The sequence below is a fragment of the Orycteropus afer genome, unplaced genomic scaffold, assembly GCF_000298275.1.
Source record: "Orycteropus afer afer isolate SDZICR_OR568_19922 unplaced genomic scaffold, OryAfe1.0 scaffold00357, whole genome shotgun sequence".
Taxonomy (NCBI): Eukaryota; Metazoa; Chordata; class Mammalia; order Tubulidentata; family Orycteropodidae; genus Orycteropus; species Orycteropus afer.
Window position 1 is genome coordinate 2,904,950 of NW_006921944.1, and position 7,828 is coordinate 2,912,777.

A 7,828-nucleotide genomic window follows, 5' to 3' on the forward strand; every position below is an offset into this window, starting at 1 on the left:
AAAAAAAAAAAACTTTTCTAAGTTTAAGTATGCAATTCTCAAATAAAACGATCTTCCATCCAGATAGACTAAGTAACATAACAGGGGAAAGCTAAAATCTTTTTGTTGGCATTAGGAAAAGCAAATATTTACATTAAAAAATGAAGTTTAAATTTGCTTACAACAAGAACTTTCTTACTGAAATTAAATAAAAGCATTCCCTCATTTTTACCTATATAGCCAGTATGTAGAATGAGTACCAAGCACCGGTGACTAACTGCTAATTTTACACGTGGTCATTAAACTCAGATACACCTGAAGGGATAATATCAGAAGAAGCATTTGACCATTTATCTTATATTGTAACAGGAGCATTTTTAAAATGTTTTTCTTCTACATGTACAACGCTGGCTTTGGTTTTATTTTAATAAATTTTCCAAATGACTCCAAAATGCAAATCATCTGTGGAATTACCAGTATATTTTTTATTCCTTCAAAGATGAAAATAATTTCCAATATGTATCTGCTTATATAGATGGAATTTTAATTGTTTTATTTATCTGCAAATCCATAGGCCAGAAAACATAATTTTATAAAGTAAAGACTTTATAAAATATTTCAGTATCATTTAAGGCAAGTCACACCCTATTAGTTTCTTTTTTTTCCCCTTAAGTTTTCTTATTCTTACAATTTTGCTCTTTCAGGAAAAGTCAATAATAAGATGATCTGGATCATAAAATTAATACAGGTATTTTTTATTTAGAATGTGATAAATTTATGATTTAAGAAAAAATGACATTTTTAATATTTATGCATAAAATGTCATGCTAGTTCTATTTATTCATGTGTTGGAAGCTTTATATTTGAATGCTATATTTTTAATGGTTTGTTATTTATACAATTTTATACTTTTATATTTTTGTATGTTTTAATTGTGTTTTCCTATACATAAGGAAAATCTTTTATTTCAGTCATTTACAGTTGATTTACACATTATGAAATTCAAATTTATTGATGAATGATAATTTTGCTTTCTTGTTATTGAAGATTTTACCTATTGTGTTTTCTGTTTTATTAACAAGTAATTCTAATAATATTTGAATAATGTCTATAGTAGCAGACAGCCAGTTTATTTTCTTTTTAATGGAATGTTCTGGTTAATTAGTGCCACTCTGACAAGAGTATACCACAAATAGGATTCTTGAACAAACAAGAGTCAGTTATTACAATTTGGGGGGTCTTAAATTACAAGTTCAAAGTCCCAAATTTTAGGGGCTGTGTGAAAGTCCATCGACCTTGAGCTTCAGCTCTGCCTCTTGCTCCTGGCCCACAGAACCTAGAGGCACCTCATCACTCAGACAGTTACTGGCTGCTGAGGCTAACAAGCCCAAGGTTGACAAAAAAAATGGCACAGTCCTGATGTTACCAAACCATATGGCAGACCATTAATTCAAGTCCATTGTAAGTCCCAAGGTTGGCAGAGCATGGCAATGACACGGCTACAGGTAGGGTTCAAGTATGCCATAAGCTGGAGAGCATCCCCAAAGCTGTTTCTTATATATATGGGGACCAGACCACATACCCAAATTAGCTACTCAGCTGCTCCAATAGATTCCACCATGGAGTTGATTACCAGTCTCATCAGGGAGAATACTACATCCAGCTGCCCAGCCACTCAACCAGGCCTAGCCAAGTTGATACACAAAATTAACCACTACAGGGAATGTATCAAATTTCTCACTATTAAAAGGTAATGTTTATCTGTATGTATGTATTCACATATATGTTGTAACATGTATATATATGTTCACTTCTGGGAGTTTATGAGTTATGTATGTGTGTGCAATTATCATGTTAAGACACATAAAATATGTCAAGAAATACAACTATTCATACATTATTATGTCTATTTTAAATTAGTAAATAAAGTTCAGTATTTTCAAACTCATTCTGGTATCATTGCAGATGATCCTATGATTTTTCTTCTTTCATTTACTAGTATGGTAGTATATACTAACAATTCCTTTAATTTTGGATTATCCTCACTCTGCTACTATAAATTCCCTTGGTCATGTTGTATTGTTATTGCATTGCCTCAATTTACTTTCCTAATATTATATTGGGAGCTCTGGTAGCATAGTGCCTAAGGCACTTGACTGCTAACCAGAGGGCTGGCAGTTCAAACCAGCCACTCCTTGGAAGGAAGGTTGGGCAATCCAACTTCTGTAGTGATACTGCCTCGGAAACCCAAGGAGGGGTCGCTATGAGTCGGGGCCAACTTGACGGCACATAACAACAACAACAACAACAACAATATTATATTAAGTATTGCATCAGGTTTTGTCAGGTTTTAATTGCAACATTATGCCAATTTCATAAATAGAAATTCCAAGTTTTTCCTTCTCTACATATATTCTGAAATACTTTAATTATCAAGGCACTTATCTAAATTTCAGTGTAGGTATATTTTGTCCAAGAAAGTGGTGGGCCCTGCTATCTTTTTCTGGATTAGGGCAAGTGAGGAGGATGAGAAAGGTGAAGCATTTGGAATCTATGTTTTTTCTTTTCTTTTTTTTTTTTTTTTGTTCTGTAGGTCTGCATTGTGATCTAGTCTTCAGCATTTCCTTAGATCAAGAATTTTTTTTTTTTTTCCTTTTTTCTCTGTATTCAATATTAGATTCTCCTATGTCATTTATTCTTACCTCTTTTTCAGAAATGCTGCTTATATATACCTGGGATATATATTTTCTTCCCTCTCTCTATATAATTTTCTTTCTCACCTCTTTTAATATTTTTGCCACTTTCCTTTGGAATCAAGTGAAATTCTCAAGTTTATGTTGACATCATTGAGTGTTCTATAGCTTCAATTCTTCTCTTCATTGTTCTTAATGTAACTTTTAAGGCTTCTTTCATATTTTGACTTTCTTTGCAATGTTCCCTTAACTTGCCTAATTCTCTTTTTTGCCTTATAATTAATAAATTTAAAAAAAAACTTGCTGTATCTCATATTTTATTTTTTGTCATCACGCTTTCCCCATTTTAAAATAGTAAGATTTTTTTTTTCCTGAGATGTACTTATCAAAAAAAAAAAAAAAAGCCTTACTGCCAACGAGTTGATTCAGACTCATAAATAACAACCCCTCCTTGGGTGTCCGAGGTGATATCTCTTTGGAAGTACATTCTTCAGGCTTCCTTCCAAGGAGTGGCTGGTGGGTTTGAACTGTCAGCATTCTGGTTAGCAGTCAAATACCTTAGGGGCTATGCCACCAGAGCTCCCGAGATGTACTTGTATAGCCTTCAAAAATATTCCAGAATAAATCCTATTATTTGCTACTATTTCCTTTATTTTTGAATTGCATTGTTAAACATTTTGAAATCCTCATGCTATTATTTGTGTCTATACATATATACCCAAATCCATTGTCAGTGAGTTGATGCCAACTCATAACAACCCAGTAGAATTTCTAAAGCAGAGTTTCCAAAGCAGTAAATCTTTGCTTTCTCCCACAAAGGTACTGGTGGCTTTGAACCTCCAACCTTTGATCAGCATCCAATTGCTTAACCATTATACCAGTTTGTTGTTGTTGTCGACTCATAGCGACCCCTCCTTGGGTTTCCAAGGCAGTATCACTACTGAAGTAGATTGCCCCATCTTCTTCCAAGGAATGGCTAGTGGGTTTGAACCACCAGACTTCTGGTTAGCAGTCAAGTGCCTTTAGCCACTATGCTACCAGAGCTCCCATTATACCAGCAGGGCTCCATATATACATTACTAATCATCTTCCAAACTGGAGTCTGGACAAATCACTAAACAGTATTCCTAGCCCATGGCGTTGTACAAAAATGCTTTCAATTCATCAGCTAAGCATTTATAAGAAATCATGTGAAAAGAATATATTAAATGTTTGCTTTACATCAGTCAGCTGTTATGTAAAATAAATGGACATAATTTTAATTCTTCTGGATGACTGAGAGGCATCACTATGAACAGTGATTATTGTCATGTGCTGTAATATAATGGTAAACATAGGAGCTATTTATATACATAGGACCTAGCTTGTTGAGCTTAGCTGGGCTTTCTAAATTTTGTTTTCCTATCCTTCTTGTCGAACTGTCAGTGTTTGCTTCATACTACCGTATATAAAAGTGCATTTAGCAGGTTCTTCCCTGCTTCTAATATTCTGCTTTGAAGAGGAAGCAGAAAATTAGATTGGCTGAGAGTGAGAGCTAATCCAAATGTTGTATTTAGTGGGGTCAAAAGTCTAAGAAAATGTACTGATGGCCTTGTTTATGGATGAAAGAATATGAACCTATATTTTATTGATCTTCTCATAGTTTTTAAATTTACAGCTATTGTTCAGAATTTTCAAGTATGGTAATTTGATAACTAAATTATTGTTAGAGATCAACTTTATTATATATGTGCCTAAGATTACTCATGTTGCATATCAATGGAATAATGGCATTGCATCTTATCCTAGTCACCCTTCCCTTCTCAGAGTCTAGCAAAGTCCCTGACATATGATAGGTAGGTAGTAAATGTTAAATTGGATTGAATAGAATATTGATTATATACCCTCACTTTTATATTCCATATGCATCTGAAACTCAGTATATGGAAAATTGAGTTTATCATCCTTGTTCCCTGCCCAACTTGGCCTTTCCCTTCTGTGTGTCTTACTTTGATAAATGGACCAAAGGCTCTCATAGTTATGTAGAACAAAGAGTAGGAGCCAACCTATTCTTTACCCCTCACCTATCCATGATAAGTTAACACCAAGTTTCATCTGTTTTGCCTCCTGAATAACACTAGGATTCATGGACTCCTCCCCACCCTTACAGCACTGCCTTGATGAAGACACTACAGTCCTTAATCCAGAAATTAGCAAGTCCTATACCTAATGAGGGAGCTCTGGTAGCATAGTGGCTAAGACACTTGCCTGCTAACCAGACGGCTGGTGGTTCAAACCCACCAGCCACTCCTCGGAAGGAAGGTTGGGCAATCCTACTTCCGTAGTGATACTGCCTCGGAAACCCAAGGAGGGGTCGCTATGAGTCGGGGCTGACTCGACGGACATAACAACAACAACAGCATACCTAATGATCCTATAATTCCCAATTCATGTTCCACATTCTTATAAAAATAATTTTTCTAAAACAGAAATATGATCATTCATAATATGCAAACTCTGACATCTATAGAGCTCCTCTGAATAATACTTAGGTCTCGATTCCTATCACTATTCTATGCATGCTCAAATGTGCCTTTTTTTTTTTTTTTTTTCTGCTGTTCCCATCTTCACAGTCTTACATACACTCTTTTCCAGCCTAGAGAGACCTTGTCCTTGTCGTAGTCCTCCCTCCACATGGAGTTCAGTTAATACCTCCTCTAGGAGGCTTTTTTGACCCTTCTTCTACCCAGTCTGTCCACGTCTAGGTGGCCTTCCTTGTTTTCTTTTGATATTAACTTTTACTTACCCCTTTCATAGTACTCTTTGTCCTGTAATTATCTGTTTATTTCCATCTTTCATCTGGACTGTGGGTTATTCCAGAAATGAATTCTTATTTAGTTTTCTTTCTCCAGTGCCTTGAAGAACACCTGGTCCATAATATTTACTCAAATATAAGTAAAGGACATTTATTTATTTATATTATATTAGTAAGGTAAACTATATTTCTTTAGCGGCATTTTCATTACCTTTCAGCATTCCATTTAAAGAAAAAATACATAATTTTCCTATGTAGAATAATATTTCTTGTTTGAAATTAATTCGTATGAAATGTAAATATCTCAAAACACTGATATTGAGGGAATAAAACGGAAGCCTAAAAAGCATTCATCTTTTTCTAAATCAATAAAAAAAAAAGATTTCAAAAGTGAAAAATCATCAAGTGTAACAGGGAATGCTATAGATAGTTATTGTGTGATAAGTAGCATTTCTTTGTGTTACAAAAATGAAATATTTTAAAATTCAGATCAGGAAATAATTAAGATGTGTCCAAAATGTCCCCATGACATAACTAAGTACCTACCATTTCTGTGTGACTGAATTTATTGATAAGTAAAGTTAATAGCTAAGAAAGTTGATGGCATATTAAGAAATATAACACTTAAATATATATGTGTGTGTATATATATACATATAGTTAGTTAGTTAGTTAGTTAGTTATGTTTATTTCTCCTTGACAGAGATGAGAATTTGGAGAGGATAGTACAGATAGAATCCATAGAACACGAGAGAATAGAGAACTGCACAGAGAGATAGAGCATTCCAGACACTTGCACAGGATTTCTCTTGAATCATCAGCTGAATAGTGATAAGATCATGATTGTAAGAAAATTGTTCATAGCCAGGTAAAGAACTACAGAAAAGGAACAGGCAGAACAATCCCTAGAACTCATAAGAGTCATGAATAGTCTGCATTTCCACTACTGTGGAAAAAGCTTGCATTGGTTACAATAGTCAGATTGATATATTACTAGTATGGAATAATTAGAACTAGACTAAAAGATGCTCTGGTCCCAGCAAAAAGTATTTAAAAGTAAACTTCAAAAAGAACAAACTATTTCCAAAGTAACTTAACTACATCACAGAACAAAGTGTAAGGATATTTAAAGTAATACAAAAATATTCAACACAAAACAAGGTAAAACTGATGATGTTTAGCATCCAATGAACATTTACTAGGCATACAAATAAGCAGGAAAATATGCTCCATAATGAAGATAAAAGTCAATAGAAACAGATCCCAAAATGACACAATTGATAGTATTAGTAGACTATGATACTGAAATAATTATTATAAATGTATAACTTGGAAAGTAGAGAAAATCATGGAAAGAAATATACAGAAGATGCAGAAAGACAAAACTAAATTTATAGATAAATACAGTGTCTGAGATTAAAAATATACTAGATAGAATTAAGAGTATGTTAGCCAATGCAGTTTTCTTTTTTTTTTTTTTAAGTGTATTTACTCAGTTGGCAATAAATGCTATGCAAAATGAAGCATAAGTAAAAAAAATACTGGAAAAAATGAGCAGAGAATCTGTGCAATGTGGGGCAACTTCAAGTTTCCCAATATGGGAGGAACTGGAATCCCCCCAAAAGAGCAAAAGTTTACAGAAAACTATTTGAAATCATAATGGCTGAAGAAAAATTCTTAAATGTGGTAAATTTAGCTTTCCTCATCCCATTAAAGGCTTTGAAACTTATCTATTTCCCTAGGACTTACTACCACTAAAGTAAGCATCACTACCCTCATGTCCATGAATAAATAAGGCAGGAACAGAGCAAAGAAAACTTTCGACTACCAATCAACATGAACTGACCATAAAGAATTTCGAATCCTTCTAAAAGAACAAGTAATGGAGTGAATCAGTACTTGATTCCAGACTAGTCTCACGATGAAGCTCAGCATGATTCTACCACAGTTACCACCCAGCAGCAGAGCCTGGGATTCACATCTATCGTCCAGGGCTCTTCCCCTGATGAACTAGCCCATTTCCTATGTTCTCTCATACTGGTCTTTCCCTAGATCTGATTGATCTCGCTCTAATCTCTGTGAAATCTTTTCCTTTATTGTTTTCTTATGTACTTTATATCTTCCTATGAATTACTGTCCCCCAAAGATTAAAGCTTCTATAAAACAAAAGTCAGTAATACCTGTGAACTAATTGTTAGGGACTGGCACTGCCATCTTGAGTCTGTACTTAGACTTAGAGAAAAGAATAGGAAAAGCATGGGAACAAGAAGTTTGTATCTCAGTGATAGCTAGACTTGTAAAATTCTGCCTTGGTGGCACAGTGGTTAAGTATTCAACAGCTAACTGAAAGGTCGGTGGTTTG